The sequence below is a fragment of the Schistocerca nitens genome, chromosome 4 (genome assembly GCF_023898315.1).
Source record: "Schistocerca nitens isolate TAMUIC-IGC-003100 chromosome 4, iqSchNite1.1, whole genome shotgun sequence".
NCBI classification, from domain to species: domain Eukaryota; kingdom Metazoa; phylum Arthropoda; class Insecta; order Orthoptera; family Acrididae; genus Schistocerca; species Schistocerca nitens.
The window spans coordinates 556,382,670-556,409,952 of NC_064617.1; positions in this window are offsets into that span (position 1 = coordinate 556,382,670).

Consider the following 27,283-nt stretch of genomic DNA (forward strand, 5'->3'; position numbering starts at 1 on the left):
AGCCAGTGATTTTCATACAGAGGTGGCGTTACCAATAAAAAAACCTAAACAGCCTACTTACATAGCCCCCATGCTCCCCACAAAAAAAATTTACAAATTGGTTTGGGCAGTGGCCAATACAGATTTGAAAAAAATTTTCATAATTACAATAACAAAGAAATCAAATGCACACACTTATTGATACAATGTTGGTCAAAAGCAAAAATTTTCTCACAGTCCATAAAGACAGTCCTGATCATTCATCACATTGCAGTGTTTTTCTCAAAGTCTGAGCAGTAAAAGAAAATGCACACGGAAGTAGTGGATTTCCATGCAATCTTGAAGAAGTATTGTTGTCCTTCCAACGAAAAGACAGTGCTGACTCTACATGCAGACAGGTAATGGGCCACAACAGAGTAAACCCACAGCGGAGTCAGTCGAAATTTTGAAGAGTATTGGTGGGTAGGTCATCACAGAGCAGACCCACTGTAGTCCGGGTAGAGACTACGGCATTGGTGGGCCACCAGAGGCGCAGACCCACTGCAGTCCTTGTAGAAATAATGGTACTGGTGAGTCAGCAAAGACGCAGACCCACCGTAGTCCTTGTAGAGATTACGATACTAGTGGGCCACCAGAGGTGCAGACCCACTGCAGTCCTTGTAGAGATGGCCAGCAGCCATCTGTTGTGACTGTGCAGGTGCACAATCACCATTGAAGAGTCTTGCGGATAATATAGCAAGTCCATAACCACCACTTGTGCACTCACAAAGTTTTTGGAATTGTCCTTAGAACCAGCAATGCTGTTATCCAGTCCCTTGCTGAATTATTAACACATGTGCAAACACTATCAGTCCCTACTTCTCACATATTGTCCATATACTATGACCAACAAAAACGTGTGCAGTGAAATGTAACTTACAAGTTGCTTAATTTGATGAACTGGTGTCAATTACAATTTTATAACATAAGAACACAATAACAAAGGTACAAAACACATCAGTAAAGAACATAACAATACAGATAACATTTGTGGTAATAGGGACTTTACAAAAGAATAGAAATAGACATATACGTCAGTGTTACAGGAATTATGACACGAGTACATACATAAAAGATCAGAATAACTTTCGAAACATCAACTTCACACATGAGCATTAAAATAAAACAAAATAAATAATGTCTAAGCATATTTACAAGGTAAATAACATATTATTAATGTCATTTATATTTGAGGATAACAGTATTCCTCATCATAGTGAATGTAGCTTAGTATTAGAAGAAGAAAAAATTCAATGAAACTACACAGAGACAGGAAGAAAACAAATACACAAGGGTACACAAACACATAGTGGGATAACACAAAAGGAAAGGACAGGGTTTGTTTTACTGCAGTATTTTGCATGGAGATCTCCCTTCGTTCATCATTATTCCCAAAAGTCCTATCTAAGCCTGTTTTCTGTATTCTGTTCACATCCTCTGTCAAAAATAGTTTTTCTCCACTGTACAGTATCCTTTTTTTGCCAAACCATTTTCTGATAGCTTCTCAATGCATTTCTTATAAATTCATCATAGTTAGTTTCTTATATAGTCTACCCCCTCTTAAGCTGACTTAAATCTACTGAGCTCAGATATATATACCAAGGGACGAGGCAATGCAGCATCACATAAAACAATTAATATAAACAGCAATGAAAAAAACGCAGATTTGCGAAGCAAGCAGCATTAAGAAATTAGCAAAGCAATTGTAATATTACAACTAATCTAAGGCAATGTGCAGCAAACAATAAAAATAAATCATTAGTAAAACTGGCTTAACAGAATAATACAAAGTCAAATTCAATAACACTATGCCTGGCAAACAGCAGCAACTTATACCTAAACATGACATAGCTCAAGCAGAAAAAATATTACACTAAAAATGGCCATGTCTAATACCTATGTCACATCTTAACACTAGAGTGATGCATCACGAGAACTTACACTAGCAGATACGTTACCAAATCGTAAAGAAATTGTTTATGCAATTCCTGTGAAGGGAAATGTCTTTTTATGCTCCCTCATTTTTTGGAAATATATCACAAAACTATTATTTACTGGATCTGGAGACAGAAAATATTTATATTAGTACATCTATAAAATTTTATTTTAACCAGTGCTGCAGTGCAGCTAGAAACTAGATATTAAACAAAATGAGTAAATAAATACATAAAGCAAGCCATATGGCATTTCTCTCAATTCTCGTAGATAGACACTTGTCCTAATCGGGTGTGCAGATGTAAGAATGTTTCCAAGCTATTATTAGCGTGTCGTATTTACGATGCTTTCTACAAACGAATGTCAATAGTGAGGATAATGGCCTCCCCTTTTTTTTTCTACCACCTGCGTCACACACTAATGGCTTTTTCTCAAGGCGGCTGGCACACCTGGCCGCTCACAACGCATTACGTGCAGGTGGTCACTTAACTTTCGTACGGAAATATTTACGACACCAGTTTCCGCTACAGTGACAGTCTCATATAAAAATATTTCACAGGTCAAGAATCTGGGTTACAAATCTGTAGAAACAAAATCCTATAAATATAACAGCGTCCAAAAAATTTTCGCCAGCATTGTGATACATTCACGCATATACACACATTTCATAACTCTTAAAGTACGATTCTTAGTTTCCAACAACCTTTTTCACAAACCATAGTCCCTAACTTCTATTCATTATTCATATACACATAAACACGTAATCACATTCCTTATATAGCATCAGCTTATTGATCATAAACATACCACAACAACATAATACACATAGTCGTCATAAAAATAACATCATAACACCTCAGTCAACTCTCAAAATCGTCGTAGCTTCCTCCAATAATATCAAAACTTAAAAAAAATTCTCTGCTCATGTCAAAAGTGTCATCTACCTCAAACGTACTTTAAAATCATGCTCCCTTACCAAATATATCATTCAAAGCTCTCATAGTATCACAATGGTTCTGAAAAAATATGAACAGTTCACAAAGTACAAACAACATACAATTTCGTAAGTGTGAAAATATCCAACTGTGTAATTGCATAAACATGTGTCACTGACGTAGTAAAAAGAATGTTTATTTCTCTGTCAAATAATCAGATAGCTGTGTAATTTATGTGTTGGAGAAATATGGTACCGATGTGTAAAGTTGTATAAGCAAATACCATATTAGCTAGGGTTCCTTGTGGTTGCCACACACATGGTACACAAAGTAAGCGTGTACCCCCCTGAGGATTAATGTAATTATACCCTCAGGTGTTACAGATTACAGCAATGGAATGAAATGTATCACGGAAAACTTTCTTTGCAATTTAAAAATCTTTAAAAATAAATGTTTTAAGTACAAAATTAACCATTCAAATACGTGTCCTGTAGCGCTAAACTGTGTGTCATGTCGCAACATAATCTCTGTGGAAGTCTCGTAGTTATCGTCCTCCGAAAGCTAAGTTCTGCAGATGTCAATGTACTTACCTCATGATACAAAAAAGTGAAATGCTTTGCGTATAGATATCGTAGTTATTACGCTTATTGTTGTGATGAAGAAAGTACTGTACTGTAACGTATTGTTGTGCCACGAAAAAGGCTGTCTCATTGTTGCTATACCACAAAAGTTACTACTAAAACATGTTTTTCTTTCCAAAAGAATTCAGAAAACTGTGCAGATATAAAACAGATACACCGCAAAAGCAACATTGTAAATTGTCACTCATTAGTAGCGTCGTGATAAAAATCGTGTAGCTGTCACATAAACTAACCTCTGTGTCATCTGGTATCTCTCAGAAAGCACTTTAAATTCAGAATGTATTTTCAAATAAACCAAAATGTTGCATTAAAATCTCATTAGCAGTACTGGTAAATGTTCTAAGTATGTGAGCCTTATAGTCGTTACGTAATCGTGCAACTAACAAGCAAGAATGTACAAATACAACACTGTGTCATCTGTTCACTATAATAATGCATTCGTAATTTCTGTTTAAAAATGTTCCCTAGGTTGTAGACTGGATATTTAACTTCAAACATTGTTGCATGTTAACAGATTCTAAGTCTGACAAAGCTTACTAGCAATGTAAAGTGAAAGGTTATATGGCAAAGACAAAGTTAAAAAGCAGATTATCTTTCAATAAACGGTTTTACATGTGAAATGTGGTGTAAACCTTTACTCTTCCTAATACGCAGAGTTTCAACTTCAACGCAATTATCATGCGGTATACGACGGTAAAGAATACTGAAATTTTTCTCAAGGTTAGCGTCTGTGTTATTTTTCTCTGAGCCAGCCGGCGCACGCGGCTCCCTGCGGTGCGAGTCATTGTCTGTTCCCTTGTTGGCGCGCGTCGTTATTGGGATTAGGAGACCTAGCTTCTACAAATTCACGTTGTCGAAAGTACCCTGCTCTGTTTAAATCCCGCCAGTTTTGATGCAATTCAGGTCTGTCGTTACGAATATATCGTCCTACGTCATGTCGGTAGTTTACATAGTTTCTTGTTTGTCGGTCATGTGGTGGAGAATTTCTCCCTGAATCGTAACTGTGCGCCGAACTGTTGCGTCTGAAGTTATTCTGTCTCCCTTTTTTTTAATGAACAGCTTATAGTCAAAATCATCATGTCGGCGAGTCGCATACCGGTCATTGTTACGTCGTGTCGGCGGTTCCATCTCAAAATTCGGTGCACATTGCCAATTTCTTTCATAACTTCCGAAATGCCCTGTGTTATTATTTTGCGGCTTTTCCGTATTTCTAAGTCCCTCTTCCCGTGTTGGAGCGCGAGTGTCCTCTGAAATACGTAATTCTTGTATTACCTGTGTCAGCTGATCTTGTACTTCCCGGATTTCTCTTTTGTACTGTGTACTGATTTGATTTTGTTTGAATTTTCTAATTTGTTCATACTCTTCTGTGTCAGTGAAGGCTACAGGTCTTGTGTCATTCAGATCATCATCTACCTTTGTAGATAAGTTAGTGACCTGATCCGAAAGTTCGGCTACTTTCTCCGATAGTGAACACATTTCCTCAGTGTGTTTTTCTGAACCAAGTTTCAGAGTGTCCATTTGTGTTGAAATCGAATCTACTGTGTCCTTCAAGTTTTCCTGAGTTTTTGCAAGTTGCGTAACCGAATCGGTAGATGCAACTGAGTCAAATTTAGCATGCAAGGTCTCATGATTTTCATGAACAGTAGTTTGCAGTTCTTTTATGACTGCTTCGTGATTCTGTAGTGCATTTTCATGACGCGAAAAAATAGGTTGGAAATGCTCACAAATTTGTGTTTTTACGTCACTACAGACTTTTTGACATTTCGAATCAATGTGATGTAACTCAGTAGTTAAATCCTCACGTGTTTGTTCAAGAGTTTGCTCCAATGAGTCTAACTTTTGAAGATTTTGTTCCATTGCGTCTAACTTTTGAAGATTTTGTCCTATTTGTTTCTGATTTTGTTCAAGTGTTGTGTCTAACTTTTTAAGATTTTGTTCCACTGTGTCTAACTTTTGAAGATTTTGTTCCATTATGTCTAACTTTTGAAGCTTTTGTCCCATTTGTTGCATTAATTGTAATAACAGTCCACTGGTGTCTGAAACATGTTCCTCAGTGCTATTCGGCAGTGAAGTTGCACCGGCAACATTCACATTTTGACAAGCAGAAAATGTGTCTTGACTCATTTGAGAAAACGGTGAGGACCCAAAACCTGAGTCTACAATATTTGCGAGATTGTTTCCTGTCATTTCAGATTCCTGAGGCGAGCTGTTGCCGACCGATCGATCGATAATGCTTCCCTGTTCTCTAATTGTTTCACTGTCTACACCATTGTTTGCCGCCCGCTCCATTTCCCTATGCGCAATTACCAAATTACTACTTTGAACATTAGTTAATTCATTACTCTGCGGCGCTAACACACTGCTTTCGTCTTCACTGTCATTTCTCAATTTAGCTTGGAGCCTTGTATTACGTTTTTCACACGCCATTATTGCCACAGTATTTCACACGACAACACAGAAAAGCACAATTTGAAGAGCAAAAATAAGAAAACACATTAACATAACACTGAAAATAATATCTAGTTAATTGCAGCTGCGAAATACTTGGTGCAAATCTACATGCGTGCCACACCTGTTTTACTGTACAACAATGAAAGACTGCAACTACAAAGGAGATTCTCTCTACAATTACGCGCTAGCAATAAACAAAATCTACACTAATTACACAAACTACAAGAAAAAATCAGAAGATTCCAGTGATGTATCCTAGGCTAAGGGTCGACATATGAAACGTCCCCTTTTAATAATTTTACAGGACTGTGCTTATACTGACACACAATATTTTGTTAGCGCAACGCAATCTGACTTTCAAAATTCCCTACAAAAGAATGGCCCTGACTAACATTAAACTATACCTTTCACAAATCACTTACCTCACAAAAATCTTCGCTGCTCAAGCTACTGCAATACAGCGAGCGCCACTACTGCCAGCTAAATAAAAGATTCAAACTATGGAAGGCACTAACTACTGATAGGGATAGTTAGCAAATGAAAGATATTAATAGAGAACAAAGAATGTATTTACCTTGATATCATCATATATATAGCAGTTCATGACAAATTACAAAACTCCGCCATCTCTCTCCCCACATCCACCACTGCTGGCGGCTCACCTCCAACTGCCCAACGCTACGCGCTGTTCACAGCCAGCTGCCTAGCACTACAATGGCGAGTTTTACAACAATGGAAAGCAGCCACAGACTGCACACAGCACAGCCAGTGATTTTCATACAGAGGTGGCGTTACCAATAAAAAAACCTAAACAGCCTACTTACACTACCACCACCCAACATCTAAGACATCAGCTACCAACAAAACTACGTTGCTTCTGTCTGAATAATGTGTTGCACAAAGCTAATGTTACAATACAATTCATTAACGACAGTCCTCTCATATAAGCCAGGTTGATAAGGAAACGGGAGGTTCTCCACAGAAACGGTTAGGAAAGGACTACATGGAAAACACTGAGAAGAAAAAGGAAGAGGATGGTAGGACATCTGTTAAGACACCAGGGAATAACTTCCATAGCATTAGAGGGATACAGTGATTGTAATACATCCAGAAAATATTTGGGAAGGGTGCAAGTGCTACACTGATATGAAAAGATTGGCACACGAGAGTGGTGGGCCACATTGAATCAGTCAGAAGGCAGATGACAAAGAAAAAGAAGAAAAGACAAAGAAAGAGTGCCAGTAACGCAACAGAAACTTAATACACAGAAATGAACCAATATTTGAACCACTAGAACTCAAATGCATAATTTATTCAAGCTCATGGCGAACACAGTCAACTTCTGTTTGATTTGATTAATAACGCTCACACTGTGTACTGAAACAATTAAGTTTGCTCTCTGTCACAGCACGCCCTGTAATGCCGGAAATGCATATCCTCCTATTTCCATCTATTGTACTATAAAATTTTTTCCTTATTTTCTTACCTGAAGATATGACATTTTTGTGTCTTTACATATTGTATTTATTTTATATGCATTTATGTCGATGTATAATTTGTTTGTTTTGTAAATATTATTTGTACTTTTACGCTGGGTCTGGTCTAGGGAAAACTATGCTATCGAACGATCGATAGGTCGTGTGGAGAGCCAAAGTGTTCAGGATCTTTGGTAGTGTTAACTCCGCCGCCTGGAGCGCGGGCAGAGGGAGTCTGGCTGGAGTAGGGCGGTGGAGCAGGTGTGTTGAGTGACGCTCCCGCGATTTGCCGCGCTTTCGGGGTTTGGCAGCATGTAATTGCTCTCGACTTGCTGTGATAGTTTTTGACACGGTGTCGCGGACGGGAAGCATTAGCTGGCGCACATCAAGAGCCCGTGTCGCCTGGTGACCGTGTCGAGAAGAAGGCGCGCCAACATCCAGCTTCTGCAACAGCGACGGGCGACAATGAGTGACTGTCGCCACCTCCTCGATCGACGACTTCAAACCTTCAGTCAACCAACAAGGAAGACTGGAAGCAAGTAAAGTTTTAGAACTGTGTGACAGACCTCAGCTTTTCAAACTGTTCAATTTGTCTCACAAAATTACAGCAATGCAGTATGAACCTTTGTTGCTCATTGTCCCAATTGCATTACCAAGCAGGGTCCCCTCCTTTTCCGGAATGAACCCGAGTGTCGTTGAAATTCAAACGCCAGTATTAAAGTAATATCATTCCATTTCACTGTTTTAATTTCAAAGTTCAGTTAAAGTATTCATAGCTGGCTACAATATTTAGATTACACAAGCACAAATTAAGAGTGCGAGTTTTGTTACCATATTTTAGCTTACCTGTGACTGCAGCTCAGCTTGGTACGTACCAAATTTTACTATTGCTAATTGTTCAGAATCATTTAATTCAAGTTCACAGTTAAATCTCTTAATTCTAAATTGCGTAGATTTCTTTTTGAATTTCGTAGTGGTTCAGAAACAAAGCTCACTATTAATTTCAGTCACTAAATTAACTTTCAATTTTCCGGTTTTATTAATTCTTGTGCTAAATTAAGTCAGAGTGTTGCGAAATTTATTACTTCTGACAAACATTCAGTTTTCACACAACATTTGTAAACCTTCAGTTTCCACGCTTTTAGTGCTAATTATATGTGCAATAACCTTTCTTTTTCAGTTATTATAGTAGTTTTCTTTAGGACTGGCGACCGTAATTTTCCCCAAATCTCAAATAACTAATTAAGGCCAGTTAATTATTTACGTAACGACCGCACATGTACTTCCTTTATTAACTTTCCCGCTTTTTAAAATTAATTTCCACCAATTTCATTTGCATTTTTCCTTTCATTTAGATGTAACCCTTTCCTCCCCCTTTACCGACAGATTAACTTCGTTGACGATTGCTTTTCCTAAATTTCCATTAGGTACAGGGGGGGTTAATTTTTCACTGTCATTAAGGTCGATAAGTGAGCGGGAGGTTACAACGCTACCGCACAGCCGGTGTACAATAAGTACATAAGCTGTTACATAGACTCACATGCTTCTGTTCATGAATTTTTGTTGTAGAAATAGCTACACACAGAGCACATTCACACATAACACAATGCACAGCTTCAACTACAAAATGACTAGTCTGCCACCGCCAGTAGCGCAAGGGTACTTAGATAGAGCTCTCTGAGATTAGCAGAAGCTGTTTCTTTAACTTGTCTGGAATAGTTGAGCTTCCTGCCGTGTAAAGAAAGTAACTGCTCCACCAGGTTGTTGTCTACACAACAGCACCATCAATGCTGCCTGTTGCGTCGTTCTGCATCTGTCTCACGCACAGTATTTCCTGAGGTCTGTCAGACTTGGCTCGGCCCAAGAGTCCCTGCTTCGTTTGACTCCGGCAACAGCCCACACAACAAACCGTCCACTCCTCCAAGCACAGCCTGAGTCAAGAAACTTTGCCGCCGTCAGAGCCGTCTGTGCTCCTCCACCGACTGCTAATGATGTGCCACGAGTGCCGACTGTGGACACAGCACTGTCTTCACGGAGGTATTGCAAGTTCTGATCAACGTAGCTGACTGTTAATTGCCATCCAACCCTGAACCAAGCTCTGCAGCGGTGGCGCTCGCGTTCATTATATGAGCTGCTATGTCTGTCCTCGTGGAAGGAATCTCTGGAGGCAAGCAGAACCGACCGTGGCATTCAACACGACACACAGTAGGACATCAAAATCACCTCCCCGTAGTTTTTGAGCTAATCAGGCAATTCAAAGAATCTTAAAAATTATAGTTCATTATTATCAGTTCTAAATAAAGGCAGCCCTTGACTTAAGCTGCGCTCTGTCCTGGCATCTGAATATAAAACCGAATCAATAGTAAAAGAATGAAGGGATGCGGGGAACAGATATCTGTAGCACACAAGCAAATTTAACAAACATTGAATGATTCTCTCTCTCTCCAGCAACAAGCATGTATATTGTGGAAAATTATGGTTGCTATCGGTTTCACAGCCAAAGCAAATAATCTCAATGAAGCAATCACGGCAAAGTAGCTAACGATGATTCGTTTAAAATATAATTTTTATTTTGTAAGCACCACTTCCCCCGCAGTTTCATTGCTACTAAATTTTATTTTAAAACAGCCAAATACAGCCAGTAGAGCAGATTGATAGTATTCAAAAATGTTTCTTTTCAGACTATCTCACTATAACTAAAGTACTAGAAAGACGTACTCTCTACGCTTTTTTGCAAAGCCCTTGCGTTTCTAGAACTCTGTAACGTGATGAACACGTCGACTAAAGCCCGAGGTTACAAAGCTGTCAGGCTGTATTTTAGGACTGCGTTGTTTTTGGATACCTCCAAGTAACCTCAGATCTTACGAATTGCTGAATAATCGAAATACTTTATGGAACCTAATGACTGTACAAACTTAATCGCACATACGAACAACTTTGCTAAGAAAGAGGAGCTGTAAGAAAAGATAATAACTAAAAATAATAGTGTATCCTGTGGTTCAAGATTTCTCGTCGTGCGTAGTTTTCGGGAGTAGAAATGTGGTGCCATTCCACGGACGCTAACCCTGCGAGGAGCGGAAATACCAGACGAACCAGGCAGCTCTGTTGGCAGCAGAACGGAACGGAGAATACAGCAAGGCGGAACAAAGGGAGCAGGGGAGCAGGCATCAGAGAGTTTGATTATGACAACGAGGGCAGCGAATAACGTTCGAGTGATATGGAGATACCGATATAGCCTATTTAACAACTTGTGGAAGGGTTTCAAACGGCACAGGACAGGAATGACGATTGAATAAGATAATGTGATTCCTGAGTTTCTCCCGGCGTATTTGATAATCAAAATATCCACGGGTGTACTGCCTGTCTACAGTGTCCAACGGGCACAATATTTCGGCGATCATACATGTCGCCATCATCAGGTGAACTGACGGACTGAGCTCCTGTGAATGGGTGTATCGGAAGACAACGTACACTGATCTGCATTTGCACGCAGACAGCTGCCACCACCCTTCACAGAGGAATGGGGTACTTAAAACTCTAGTACATAGGGCGCGCATTATCTCTGACGCAGAGAGTCTACCCCAGGAACTGGAACGTGTGAGAACTTTATTTCGAAAAAATGGGTACTCGGAGTGGCAGATTCAACGTGCTCTCCGCCCAACCACTACAGCACTACCTGTGGAGATGGATGAAATCACGAGGGAAAAGGTAGGCACTGCGTTTATTCCATATACAGGCTCACTCTCGGGGAAAATCGCACGAATTTTGAAGAAACACCGGGTTGGAACTGTGTTTTGTCCTCCGAATAAAACTCGTGCACTGGTGGGGAGCGCCAAAGATGACCTTGGTTTGAGGAAGGCCGGCGTGTACCAGATTCCGTGTCAATGTGGCGAGTCGTATATTGGTCAGACGATGCGTACCGTCGAGGATCGATGCCGTGAACACCAGAGGCACACTCGACTGATGTGTCCGAGCAAGTCGGTGGTCGCTGAACATTGTTTGTCGGAAAATCACGCTATGGAGTACGTTGTTAGAGAGGCCATCGAAATTCGCACCAATGACGAACTCATAAACCGTGACTGTGGCTATAATCTTAGCAACGCTTGATTGGGTTAATGAAGAGTAAACCGAGCAAACGTATAGTTGTGACTACCACGGCGGACAGAGCCATCACACAGACGTCATCTCAGACGCCGTCACAATATGTTCCACCGCGCGACCGTGACGAGGGACGCGGACAGCGGAGGGAGCGCACCGCGGGTGGAGGGTATTTAAATCGGCCGCCGCCGCGACCGAACCCAGTTCCCTCTGAGCAGCCATAGCGTACAGATCTCAGTGCCGGCTCGTTCACAGGAGCTCAGTCCGTCAGTTCACCTGATGATGGCGACATGTAGGATCGCCGAAATATTGTGCCCGTTGGACACTGCAGACCGGCAGTACACCCGTGGATATTTTGATTAAATAAGATAATAATTGAGCACGTTTTATTTTTACGAAGTCCTAAACGCAGTGAGGGGGTTGAGGTTTTTGGGGGAAGAGACCAAACAGCGAGGTCATCTGTCTCATGGGATTAGGGAAGGACGGGGAAGGAAGTCGGCCGTGCCTTTTCAAAGGAGCCATCGCGGTATTTGCTTGGAGCGATTTAGGGAAATCACGGAAAATCTAAATCAGGATGGCCGGACGCGGGATTGAACCGCTGAACTCCCGAATGCGATAAACGCAGTGAAATAATGCGGTAGAATCCTTGGTGAGATTTTATGACAATTATTAATGCCAAAACATTAAACTGAGAAATAATAAACGATTATTGAAAGGAAACAATTGGTGGTCTCTTATTTCGTTAAATCACTAAAAAATAACTTCAAGGAAAGCTCGAAGCAGCTTGTGTCTGGTCTCCTCCCCCAAACAACCCAACCCCAACCACATTTCAGCTTGGCTTACCATAATCTTAAAGGCGACAGAGATAGAACCATTAATTTGCTATTAAAAACAGTCTCGATCACGATTTCCTTATAATATGGGATTTCAAGCGAAATTTGTGGCTGGACTGAGGGAAATGTATTGGGACTATTGCTGTTCATATTGTATGTCAATGACCTTGCAGACAATGTTAATAATAAGATCAGGCTTTTTGCAGATGATGCTGTTATCTGTAATGAAGTACTAACTGAGAGAAGCTGCATAAATATTCAGTCAGATCTTGATGAGATTTCAACTTGGTGCAGAGACTGGCATCTTGCTCTAAATGTTCAGAAATGTACAATTGGGCACTTTACAAAGCTTGAAAACGTTGTATCCTATGATTGTAATATCAGTGAGTCCCTGCTGGAATCGGCCAACTCATACAAACACATGGATATAACAAATTGTAGGGATGTGAAATGGAACTATCACATAGGTTCAGTCGTGGGTAGAGCATGTGGTAGACTGTGGTTCTTCGGTAGAATACTGTGGAAGTGCAATCAGTCTATAAAAGAGGTTGCTTACAAATCATTCTTTCGACCGATTCTAGAAGTTGCTCAAGTGTGTGGCGCCAGTACCAGATATTGAACGTATACAGAGAAGGGACGAATGGTTAAAGGTTTGTTTAATCCATGGGACAGTGTCATAGAGATACTGAAGGAACTGCAGTGGCAGGCTCTTGAAGACAGACGTAAACTAGCCCGAGAAAGTCTATTAACAAAGTTTCAAGAGCCGGCTTTAAATAATTACTTTAGGGATATACTACAACCCCCAACGTATCGCTCACACAGGGATCGTGAGAATAAGATTAGAATAATTACTATAGCACAGAGGCATTCAAACAATCATTCTTACCGTGCTCCGTTCTTGAATGGAACAGAAAGAAACCCGAATATCTGGTACAATCGGAAGTACCCCACGCCATGAACCTTTCGGTGGTTTGCAGAGTGTAGATGTAGAAGCAGGTGTAGACGTGTAAACCAAAAGGCTCAATATACTACCAGGCTTCGACAGTCAGTTTCGAGACAACACAGGATAACAACAGGCAAAAGTGAGCAAGATATTGACACTAACACCACTGCAAACGGCAACGAATTGGGAAGCAGGTTCACATGACGTGTTTCCCTAAATTTTGAGAAGGTTAATGTGCTATCAATCCACCAATCAGTGCATTAAAATCAACTCACCAAATAATCAGATGGTGTTGTAATGTTCAGTCACACAAGTCAAGGCAGATCGTGCAGCGGTCGTAACGGACACAGGCTCTCGGAAGGCATAGCGGAAGGCAGATGAAAAATTCAAGGACGAAAGAGGTAGCGTTCCTCACATACCCAAGGCGTGGTCCGCATGTCTCGACTCAGTTACGGACTTCTGAGACGCCACTGCAGGAGCAACACAGTCAACTCACCAAACACGCAGTACCTAAGCGTGCCTCAATTCCCTTTCCTCCAAGCCTCCTAAGAACGAATTCTGACCCACCGGATCCGCTGACTGCCACGCCATCTTCCCCTCGCTTAAGCAAAGATATCATTTCAGTCATGACACGATTATCGATGGTCGTGGCATGGCTCAAGCAGGACATCTCAAATGCCTCGATGCTCTTCAGTTTCTGTTTTCCCACTGCCGGTGATTCATCATCAAACAATGCTGTTCCCCAACCGAAAATTCTAAGAAATTTCTTCCTCAAATTAAGGCCTGTATTGGATATCAATAGACTTCTCTTGGCCTTCTTTGCCACTGCTAGCCTGCTTTATACCTTCTCCTTACTTCGTTCGTCATGAGTAATTTTGCTTCCAAGTTATGAGAAATCTTTAATTTCTTCTACTTCGTAATCATTAATTTGGACGTTAAGTTTCTCGATGTTCTCTTTTCTGATAAATGTCATTACGTTGTATTTTTCAGGTTTACTCTCGCTGCACATTCTGCACGCATTATAATGTTCATTTCCTCTAACAGATTATTCTTCTTCGCTTTCATAGAGGGTAGCGATGTTATCGGCGAATCTTATCACTGATGTCCTTTCACGACGAATTTTAATCCCGCTCTTAAAACGTTCCATTATTTCCCTCATTGCTTCTTCGATGTACGGTTGAACAGAAGGAACAGAATGTGTACCTTTCTGACACAATTTTTAATCCCTGCACTTCTTTCTTCATCTCCCAGTGTGATTGTTCCTTCTAGGTTCTTGTACAACCCTATAAGCGTGCCCTGAATCTTGTTCAGCCTTACTTCCGTTATCAACCGTCACATGAGAAATGTCCCTCTGGCACCATTACCTTACCAAAATGCCAAACTGATCGTCATGTAACTGATCTTCAGTTTTGTTTTCCATTCTTCTGAACATTATCCTTGTCAGTAGTTTGGGTGCATCAGCTGTTAAACTAAGTGTGCGATGGCTTTCGCACGTATCTGCCCTGTCTATCTTCGAAAATGTACTGATGATATTTTTCCGAAGATCTGATGGTACGTTGCCATTCACGTACATGCTACGCTAACTGGAGTAGTCGTTGGGTAGCCATTTCCTTCATTGATTTTAGAAATTCCGACGGAATGTTACCTCTCCCTTGTTCCTTACTTGATCCCAAACTTACCAGAGTCTTTTAAGTTCCAGTACTGGATCCCCTACGTCATCCGCATAGACTCCAATTTCTTCTTCTGTGACGTTAACACACATGTCCTCCCCTGATAGAGACCGTAGAAGCCTCTAATAAACTCATTACGCCTACCGTCTCAGCTCTACGCCTAACAGTCGAATTCTCATTGCGCTCATGACGTTACCCCCTTGCTTTTAATTGCACCAAAGGTTGTTTTCACTTTACTGTACGCTGAGTCAGTCCTCGCGACCAACATTTCTTTTTCAGTTTCTTCGCGTCTTACCTGCAGCCACTTCACCTTGGCTTCCCTGCCCTTGCAATTTATTTAATTCGTAATTGCTGTATTCCTGACCTTTCCTCGAGATTTTTATATATCTCACTTTCGTCGATCATTTCAAATATCTCATCTGTTACCCAAGATTTCTTCGCATTTACCTTCCTTATATTCGTTTGTCCAACATCTGTGAATGTCGTTTTTAGAGATGTCCACTCCCCTTCAACTCAGTAGCCTACTATGCTGTTGCTTATCGCAGTATCCACATTCTTTGCGATCTTCAAACACGTCTCGTAATTACTCCGTAGTTCATTGTCCCACTGTCTCCCACGTTGACTCTTTCGGACGATTCTTTAACCTTCAGTCTACCTTTAATCATTACCAAATTGTGATCTGAGTTTACATCTGCACCTCTGTACGCCTTACAGTCCAGTGTCCGATTGCAGGGTCTTTGTCTGAACATGATGTAATTCAGCTGAAACCTTTCACATTTCTGGGTCTTTTCCAAGTGTGCCTCCTTAGCTTGTCGTTCCTGGAGGAGGGCATTCGCTATTACCGTCTGTAATTTATTGGAGAACTCAGTCTTTGTCCTCTCTCATATCTACTGCCAAGCACATATTCTCCCATAGCCATTGCCGAGGTGTCGTGTACAGAAAGAGGTCTCATGTAGAAGTTGGTATCTCAGGAGGGCACAACAAATGAGGACAGTCGCTGCCAGGAGCGTCAACGAACCGGAGATGTCAGCGTAGACAGCAGACATGTGTTCCCTTAAGCGACCTCAGCCGGAAAAGTAAGTCCGCGTGCAGATGACAGTATCGTCTTAGCAAAGATCCGTATGAGTGCTGGTAGAATTATTCAGAAACTTATGTCAAGTTTTAGGTAATTGTACTCTAATGCGAAACTATGATTCTTCATCGAAAGAAATGCTGAAATTTAGATTTGTCACTAACAGTATCAATTACATATTGTCTGAGTACGATTATTGTTTCAGAATTAAATATTTGCCATGCTCTAATAATTGGTGTGTGTGTTCTAGTATCTTCTCGACTCCTCTTGAAATAGACTTGGTAGAATTCGGCACACTTTCTTCTATTTCTTATCATACAACCACGTTCGAATCCCCCAAGCCTATTAGATTTTCATCTCCATTTACACATTGAATTAAACATCAGTATTCTTATATACTTCCTCTGTCTCCTCAGATGCTTGCTTACTCCCTTCGGCTACTGCTTGCGAAGTTGGCATGTATACCTAAACAATAGTGGTAGACGCGGATGTTGTTGTCGAATCTTATAAGAACTAGCCTATCACTGGTCTGTTCACAGTAGCTCACTCTCTGTCCTACTTTCCTATTCAAAACATCCCAATACCGTGATACCAATATCTGATGCTGTTGATATTACCCTGCATTCATCCGACGACTAATCTTCATCTTCTCTCCATTTCAGTTCTCTGCCCTCTACTACATCTGTACTGAGCCTTTGTATTTCCCATTTTAGATTCTCCAGGTTTATTACTACAGTAAAACATCTTAAATTCGATACTTCTACCAGCAGAATGTAATTCCATCGTGTATTATTCCGTCTTCTCCTCATGGTCGCGTTCCCATTGGCAGTCCCATCACGTAGATCCGTACTGTCTGCCCAAACTGCAATCTTTTGTCAATACAGACATCATCATCACACTTAAACTACAGGCCACATGTCCTGTGGGTAGGCAGTATATGTCTTTAACGCAGAGGTATCCATTGCATTCTGCACCCCAGTGTCGTTGATCAGTGCTGATTCTGCCATCTTTTAGGTGCAGTTTCCCATCTCAAGGGCAAAAGACTGCCATGAACCTCTGCTCGCTCCCCACCTCTTTGATAAGGCCGTTGGAACAAGGAGGGTGACTTTTTATGCCGGAAGTCCTCGGCCGACATTGCTGAGGATTTTTAATCAAAATTTAAGCAGTGGTATATTTAGAACCTGGGACACACGTTGTGAAAGACACCACCTTTTAATTCTTTTTCGTTTCAGATAAGAACCTACAGTCCACTTGTCTGCAAAGCGATTATAACTGTAGAGTCGCGCCGCCCTTGCACCAAAAGACATGTGTGGAATCAGTTTTCTCTTCATTTCGATCGGTATTGTTATCAGCATTCGGCCTGGGTGGACGTAACATGATATCTATTTAAGTTGATCGTTGACTGTTTTACATTTTTAATTATGGAGAGCTGCCAGTTCTCGGACGGAACACGCTGAGCTACCGTACCGACAGACCCCTAGACCACGGATGTTACTTGAAATGTCACAAATAACGCTAAGATACGTGAATTAATTAACGTAATATTGCGTAATATGTATAACTTTGTGGTGGTAATGTTAACAGGGTTTACGTTCATTAAGAGGTTGAGTAGCTCTCCGGACGCTTCTATGGATGTGCATGGCACTCAGTATTCGATGTGGATTGTAGGAATAATGTACTTCAATGTCTACATGACGATTAATTTGAGTATTAAATCGTAGTGAACTACAAGAAACATGTCAAATTTCGTGGTTTCAATAGCCGTCGTTAATCTGAGCGCAGACTATGTGGTCAAATTATGACATAGTTGCACATTGATTACAGGGGCTTTCTTATATATCAACCGCCACCGGTGAGGAAAAACGGCACTTACCTATGGAAGAGAAAAGAAATGTTGGTGACAGAAAAATCTAGTGTAACAGAAATCCGATGGCTAAGATTAACGTTACTATCGCGTATAACATCGTCACATCTGACTCATGGCAAACACATTTTGTATTATTACACCCTAGTCAGAAGGGTATAGATAGCATCAGCAGGCTACGTACGGTTGTTTATAGATTGGAAACAGAAAGAAAAGCTCCCTTTCTTCACCAATTTGGGAGTGGTCTTGTTTGCCACACTTGATGAAAAGAGTAGCTGAGGCATACTGAATTGAATTCGGTCTTGAGTGTGAGCAGAATTACGAATGTCTGACAGTGATTACACCAGTTCCCACATGGAGAAGGTATTTCTAGAACTCAGTGTCGAATTTGTACCTTTCTACAACGCCGTACTAGTATCGCTCTGACCTTGTGTGGCTGACGTTTCAGGCTGTAGTATGAATCGAGCATTAATACGGATACTGTAGGTGGCTAACTGATTTTGTTGAACATTTTTGAGATGGCTTACCATATTTCAGTCGAGCGCTGGAATATATCGCACAACGTCATTCTGGTTTCCTTAGCTGCGTATTGGGTCTTTAATGTCACTACTCCACAGTATCAAGTTTCTTTGCGGTTGGTGTTTTAATCTTTGCAGACGTGCATGGTTATCCCTGGTCACTGAATGTCGGTACTCCATCCATCAGGGAACGGGATATCAATCGAGATATTAAGTATGTGGGATAGACGCCTTCGTAGCATTTTTGATTACACACTTAAAGTGATCTACCCACTCCAGAACGCTCTGATAATTTGAGACTCCTCAGTTGACTGTAAAGTGTCCAATTGGCATTGACGAGCAACAGTTTCGGTTTTATTCTCCATTAGATGTATCTTAGGACGCCCAAACAGGAATGGTCAATATTCAAGTGTGGTACAGAAGCGATAATTGTAAGCAAAAATGTCTAGCACACATGGTCTCCAAAAGGCATACCTTAAACGCTAGGACCACTTCATCTTTTATACTGTTAAACAAGTATTTTCTATTACAAGCTCTTAGCTTTCCACACTTTAGAAGACGGTAGTTGGACCAAAAGAAGATAAAATTGTTCAGTGATTATGGGATCTACAATGAGCTATGAGATTTGGTTCAGCAGAATGGAAGTGTTCCACAGTAGCGAAAATGAATAAGTGTTCATAGCTCTTGAGGTATGCACATAAGAGCACATATTTGCTGGACTCCGGAGCACTGCTGAAATGCGTGGTGGGGCTGGTTTTTTGTAGACAAAGCGCTGTTAAGTTATGACATTCGCCACATCTTTACCTCCATACCTGAGGTGACAGAGTCGTGGGATAGCTATATGCAGACATGCAGATGGCGGTCTTATCGCGTAGACAAGGTATAAAAGGGCAGTGTATCACTTATAGGAGCTATCATTAGTACAAAGCTGAGTCATGTGAGGTTTCCGTGATGATTACGGCCGGACGACTGCAATTAACAGACACTAAACGCGAAGTGGTAGTTGGAACTAGACGCATAGAACATCCATTTCGGATATCGTTCGAAAATTCAATATTCTGAGAACAACAGTGTCAGATAGTAATATCTGGCACTACTTCTCACCACGAACAACGAAGTGGTCGAGGGCGTTCACTTAACACCCGAGAGTAGCTGTGTTTGTTTATAGTTGTCAGTGCTAAGAGACAAGCAAAACTGCGTGGAATAACCGTAGAAATCAACGTGGAGCATAGTAAGTACGTACACGTTATGCCTGTGCTGCAAAATTTTGCGTTAATGGCCTGTGGCAGCATAGACCGACGCGAGTGCCTTTACTAAAAGCACGACATCGCCTGAAACGCCACTCCTGGGCACGTGACCACATCGGTTGGACTCTAGAGAACTGGAAAACAACGGCTATGTAAATGAGTCCAGACTTCAGTTAGTAATAGCTGATGGTAGTTGTTGAAGCACAGATCCTACGAAGCCATGCACCCAAGTTGTCAACAAGGCATTGTCAATATAATAATGGCTCCATTTGGTGTGGACAGTGTATACATGGAATGAACTGGATCGTCTGGTGCAACTGAAACGTCCATTGACTTGGAATGGTTAAGTTTGCCTACTGGGAGACCGTATATGCCATTTATAGACTTTCATGTAACAGCGGTGGAATTTTTGTGGATGAGAATGCGCCATGTCACCGGGCCACAGTTGCTCACTACTGGTTTGAAGCGCGTTCTGGACAATTCGAGCAAATGTTTTGGGCACTCAGATCGCCCCGAATGAATCCCATCGAACTTTTATGGGACGTAATCGGGAGGTTGCTTCGTGTACAAAATCCTGCACAATATTATCGGTATGGACATTCTGCGTAATGTTGAGGTCCACACTTGGCCGGGAGGCTTTCTATATCTATTCCAAAAAAAAAAAAAGAAGTGTGGCGCCAGCTCGGACTTCAGCTTCGTCTCAGTACCCATATATAGTACGTATAGGATCAGTTACAACAGTTGTGACAGAGACTGCCTTCACGAGTTGTGTCCACAAAGGGTTTATGATACCCTGCCCGCCAGAATCAGTGAATGCATCAAGCCCAGATGCGGCATAACTTTTTAGTGATAAATAGGCTCATGCCAAAAAGTCCCTGTTAATTTCTCTAGTTTTTGCAATCGCTTCAGTGTTTCACTGTTTGCTTCAGGGAGTTGCATGAAGCTGTACTCACTACGAAGCTGTTTCACGTGATAAACAGGAAGGGACTTCAAAACCAGGTAGAAACAACATACGGAAACAAGGAGCAAATACGCAGACAACAAATTAACCCTACAGTCGCATCTAATCAAAGAAGAACCACTCTAGTACGAATATTGTAATTAATCTTACGATTTGCGTAAAATGGAAAACGCTTACTCATATGGATTTCCTGGAAAAATTATAACAATGTGCGCCACAGCAGTATCAATCTCCTTCACACACGGAAAAAGTTTAAAACAAAACACCGTTTTTCTTCATGATTTTCAGACGCATTGAATGCTTTGCAATGTAACTGAAGGTAGTGCCGCCACATAGAAGTACACATTACGTCTCATTCAGTGCAATGAATAGACTACGCACATTACTTCATGCTTTATGTCGTGTAAACATCTTACTTGCGTGCAGGCATGCATTTGCTGATTCCACTAATCGTCACTGGCTTTCCAAGCTTCGTTCGTTTCAGTAGTTCACGGTGTGGACTTCCGAATTTACTTTTTTCATATTACCACTTTTTATGTGTCTTTCTCTTATGTGTATATGTACGTTTTTTAAATGTCTTGAATTTATATACACTCCTGGAAATTGAAATAAGAACACCGTGAATTCATTGTCCCAGGAAGGGGAAACTTTATTGACACATTCCTGGGGTCAGATACATCACATGATCACACTGACAGAACCACAGGCACATAGACACAGGCAACAGAGCATGCACAATGTCGGCACTAGTACAGTGTATATCCACCTTTCGCAGCAATGCAGGCTGCTATTCTCCCATGGAGACGATCGTAGAGATGCTGGATGTAGTCCTGTGGAACGGCTTGCCATGCCATTTCCACCTGGCGCCTCAGTTGGACCAGCGCTCGTGCTGGACGTGCAGACCGCGTGAGACGACGCTTCATCCAGTCCCAAACATGCTCAATGGGGGACAGATCCGGAGATCTTGCTGGCCACGGTAGTTGACTTACACCTTCTAGAGCACGTTGGGTGGCACGGGATACATGCGGACGTGCATTGTCCTGTTGGAACAGCAAGTTCCCTTGCCGGTCTAGGAATGGTAGAACGATGGGTTCGATGACGGTTTGGATGCACCGTGCACTATTCAGTGTCCCCTCGACGATCACCAGTGGTGTACGGCCAGTATAGGAGATCGCTCCCCACACCATGATGCCGGGTGTTGGCCCTGTGTGCCTCGGTCGTATGCAGTCCTGATTGTGGCGCTCACCTGCACGGCGCCAAACACGCATACGACCATCATTGGCACCAAGGCAGAAGCGACTCTCATCGCTGAAGACGACACGTCTCCATTCGTCCCTCCATTCACGCCTGTCGCGACACCACTGGAGGCGGGCTGCACGATGTTGGGGCGTGAGCGGAAGACGGCCTAACGATGTGCGGGACCGTAGCCCAGCTTCATGGAGACGGTTGCGAATGGTCCTCGCCGATACCCCAGGAGCAACAGTGTCCCTAATTTGCTGGGAAGTGGCGGTGCGGTCCCCTACGGCACTGCGTAGGATCCTACGGTCTTGGCGTGCATCCGTGCGTCGCTGCGGGCCGGTGCCAGGTCGACGGGCACGTGCCCCTTCCGCCGACCACTGGCGACAACATCGATGTACTGTGGAGACCTCCCGCCCCACGTGTTGAGCAATTCGGCGGTACGTCCACCCGGCCTCCCGCATGCCCACTATACGCCCTCGCTCAAAGTCCGTCAACTGCACATACGGTTCACGTCCACGCTGTCGCGGCATGCTACCAGTGTTAAATACTGCGATGGAGCTCCGTATGCCACGGCAAACTGGCTGACACTGACGGCGGCGGTGCACAAATGCTGCGCAGCTAGCGCCATTCGACGGCCAACACCGCGGGTCCTGGTGTGTCCGCTGTGCCGTGCGTATGATCATTGCTTGTACAGCCCTCTCGCAGTGTCCGGAGCAAGTATGGTGGGTCTGACACACCGGAGTCAATGTGTTCTTTTTTCCATTTCCAGGAGTGTATTTTCCTATAGTTTCTACATCGTTGATTTTATATCATTAATACTATTAGTTTCTTTGATGTCTACCTGTCCTGCCTTTTACAGCCATTCCCAGTAATTTCCCCCCCCCCCCCCTCATACAAAGCGCAACACTTCAAATGTCTCATTAGTATATGCTTGTATAACTCTTTACGACATCTAAGTAAGTTCATCTTACATGTGGTCACTGTCTTCAACTGTGGACGAATTTTTTTATAACATTATATGCTTTACCATGCGATTCTGGTGATGTTTATAAAAAAAAAATGTTCAAATGTGTGTGAAATCTTATGGGACTTAACTGCTAAGGTCATCAGTCCCTAAGCTTAGACACTACTTAGCCTAAATTATCCTAAGGACAAACACGCACACCCAAGCCCGAGGGACGACTCGAACCTCCGCCGGGACCAGCCGCACAGTGATGTTTATAGATGAGTCCTTATACAACATTACTTACCTCAATTTGCTTCTTTCAGTTATGTTTGGTTTTACTCTCTTTATGCTATAACTTATTTCACAGTACTTTGTTATTCAGTTATGTAAATAAAAAAAACTACTGGAAAACGACCACGGTGGTTGACACCCGTCGAGGTAATTAAAAATAAAAGTAGATAGCAGCTGGTGTCTTCTGCTCCAAAACAAAACCAAGTAACGGCTACTGTACATTCCACACTTACGTGGTATAGGAACAGATCAAGAAATAGTGTAAAAGCCTCTCAGGATAAATCAGTTATTTACATTAACAATTTTAAAGCTTAACAAAGCGAGAATACCTTTACTGTGTAATACCACAAACATTATCCTGGGAAAAGCATTGTAAATTCATGACATTACAATATCATTTGAACAGCTATTTTACCAAACGGTTTTACATCGTGCCGGGCGAAGTGGCCGTGCGGTTAAAGGCGCTGCAGTCTGGAACCGCAAGACCGCTACGGTCGCAGGTTCGAATCCTGCCTCGGGCATGGATGTTTGTGATGTCCTTAGGTTAGTTAGGTTTAACTAGTTCTAAGTTCTAGGGGACTAATGACCTCAGCAGTTGAGTCCCATAGTGCTCAGAGCCATTTGCACCATTTTTTTTTTTTTTTTACATCGTATACAAGAAACGATAACACAATATCAAACATATCAGACAACATACTAAATATTGTGATGTCACGTTTCAAAATCTCTCGCTGCTACAGAAGCAGAGTAAAGTGAGGATCCGTATACTAGGCCACTGTCGTAATTTCGGTCTACATCGTATTTTCGCTTGATTCATTATGTCACTGATGTCCCTTATTGCTGGAGCCATAACTGATAAATTTTTCAGTGATACTAATGGTATGTTTTATTGTTTTGGTTTTTTCATTCTCCTACATACGTTCTCAACTTCCTTTATGTAGAGAATCGGTTTTCAGCGTTACTGTCCTGTCAACTGTGTCCAGAGATCAAGTTTTAACTGGAGTAGCGCTTTAACATACAAACTTTTCCATTGAAATGTATCTGCTGCGAGCGGATAGCTAGCTGGCAATAGACGGGCAGTTCTATAGGGAGAGAAAGTTGCTGAAGGCAGCGTGCTTGCCTTGTTGGCAGGATCGTAGTTCTTTTGTGGCTGAGTTTAGGGGTTCCAGAAGTGTTAGGGAGAAAAAGAGGACAGCTGGAGCTCTAACGTATGTTTTTGTGTAATTGCCACCTTTTGCTGCAAACACGCAGATATTATAGTAATACATATGAGTAAATACGTTAAATCTATCGAAGTGCAAGAGGCAAAACAGTGTTGTGACTTCTGGAAAATGAGGATGTACTTTCTTGACCACCAGCGCTTGCTGCGTTATAGCTTCTGAATTACCATATCAAAGTCCTTTTGTGCGTTACACAACTTGGAGACCTCAACGCATGGTCTGTGTTGTACAATGAAGGCAAAAAAGTAGTTTGGTACCTCCTAATATCGTATCTAACCTCCATTTGCCCTGCGTATTACAACTTGACGTTGGACTCAGCAAGTCATTGGAAATCTCCTGCAAAGACATTGAGCCGCACTGCCTCTAAAGCCGAGCATCATTGCGAAAATGCTGCCGCTGAAGGATTTTGTGCACGAAATGACCTCTTGATTATGTCTCATAAATGTTCAATGGAATTCATGTCGCCCGATCTGGATATCCAAACCATTAGCTCGAATCGTCCAGAATGCTCTTCAAACCAATCGCGAACAACTTTGGCATTGTGACATGGTGCGTTGTCATCCGCAAAAATTCAGTCGTTGTTAGGCAACATAAAAAACATAAATTGCGCAAATGGTCTGCGACCCAACCCGATGCGAAAGCGAAGGGTGCGTGGCACAGGGGGAGCTGTGTCGAGAGACCGAACACCTGTCCCTTCCATTCGCAGGGCACAGACCAACAGGTGCTCTGCATGCCGGCGATCTTGTTTATCGGCGTGGGATCGCGGCGCGTGTCGGCAAGGATGCTCCGCGGCGGCCCTGGGTAACCGGGGCGTGTTCTGCCAAACCCAGGTGGTGGTGACACCGCCTGGGCCAGGGTAGATGGGTCCAGACCGCCGAACGTCTGGGGGACCGGCCCGCCACCTGAGTAGGAGAGGGTCCTTGGACGAGAGGTGGAAACTCGGACAAGTAGGCGGCGAAGGGCGAGAGGTGCATCCGCCTCTCCGGAGTGCGGCGTGCAGTTGCCGGGGTGCGTCGCGTGAAATCGCCGATGACGGAGTCACCGAGGGGGACCAGTGCGCTGGAAACGGTGCGCTGAACCCAGCGGCTCTGGAGTGCCCTTGACTTATGGGAGAGGTCGGTGGGCGAGCTGCAGAAGTCCCCCCCCCCCCCCCATGCCACAAGAGCCGGTCCGGGGTAAGAGACGGGCTCCCACACCATTTTTCGCTCGTCAATCAATATGGCTACAACAGAGACGAATGAATCGAGTGCGCTCAAGCGAGCATCTACGATGCTTGACCCCTCTCCTCAGGACGAGATGGGACTGGCAGAAGACGAAACCGTCACTCATAGACATGCACGTGCCACGCTGCTCTTGGAGCAGAACATTAAAATCGGAAAAATATGTCATGCGGCTTTGTCTATTATTAAGAACGAGCTGGCTGCATGGGCCATCGCCCACGCCAAGCTCGAAGGCCGCGTAGAGCAATTAGAAAAGGAGAATGAAAGATTAAGAAAGCAACCAACAAAGACTTGGGCTGGAGTGGTCGCGCAAGCACCGCCAAAGCCACAAACAACTAAAGAAACGATCGCCAAGGTGACCAAACGGTCAGACACGGCGGTCTTCCTCAGAACCCTACCAGGCCAAGACACGAGTGTCAAAAAAATACAAGAATTTCTGACCAAAAGTATTGATCCGGCAAAAGATAAAATCAAGATAAATAAAGTTAAACCTAGTAGAAACTCAGTGAGTGTGGAGGTGGCTACAGAAGAAGACAAAGAAAAATTGTTAAAGAATCCCAAGCTGAACTCGGTGGTCAAGTGTGAACCGCCGAGAAAAAGGAACCCTTTGGTCATCCTATACGATGTACCAGCAACAATGACAAACGAAGAACTGTACCAGAGCATAAAGGACCAGAACTTTGACCAAATGAATGATAATGAGTTTAAGGATTCTTTTAAACTGAGATTTAAAACAGGACCTCGGGATCGTGATGTCGTACATCACGTCGCCGAGGTCGCAGCACAAATGTGGAAGCAGATAATAACAATGGGCAGACTGTATGTAATATTAGGGATTACCTCGTGGTACCTCGCTGCCATAATTGTGGAGACTTGGACCACATTCTAAGGCACTGCACCAGGGGGTCGGCTTGCTCCAGGTGCCGCGAAGATGGTCACACACGGAAGGAATGTAAAGCCGCAAGTTTATGCATTCCATGCAAGAGACGTGGGATGAAAAGCTGTGGAGCCTCAGGACGAAATTGCCCTACGTACCGCATGCTGTAGCAGAGACTGATATCCAGAAAGGACTATGGCTGAGTACGTCAAACAGAACAACATGCCAAAGCGAGAATCCCCTAGCAAAAGGAGGAGGGATGCCATCAGGGCAAATAGGTTCAAAGAATTTATAAAGTCTCTTTCGAGAGATCCGATAACTGAGACAGCTGACAAAAGTATCCAAACAGATCCGCCGAAAATCGATAAATGTATCCAGGCGGAAACTATCCCTATGGCTACTCCCTCCTCTCTTAGCAGGGAAGTGAAGCCGATAAGACACCAGCAACGGCAAAGGCATCCTGTGCCTGAGGTCCCAATAGATGAAAGCAACCGGAAAGAACGAAAGCCTGTGCAAGAGAGCACAATAACATGCTCTATAGACACCCCAGTGGTAAGACTACCGCCAGTAGATCCGGTTCGGATATATCCAAATTTAGAATTTATCATGCAACTGGCGAGATTGGAGCAGCCGGCTACCCTGACCACTACCTTACGACATGTGGTCCGCGTAGGACACGAATATGGAAGAAGAGTCACCTTCTCGGTAATGGAGGCTGTAGACAGAATACAGCTTAAGTCAGTGAATCTCCCCACCGACTTTGGAGCCCTGCGAGACTTACTTAAGAAAGTGATCGAGAGAAGAGGAGAAAAATTTGACCTAAACGACA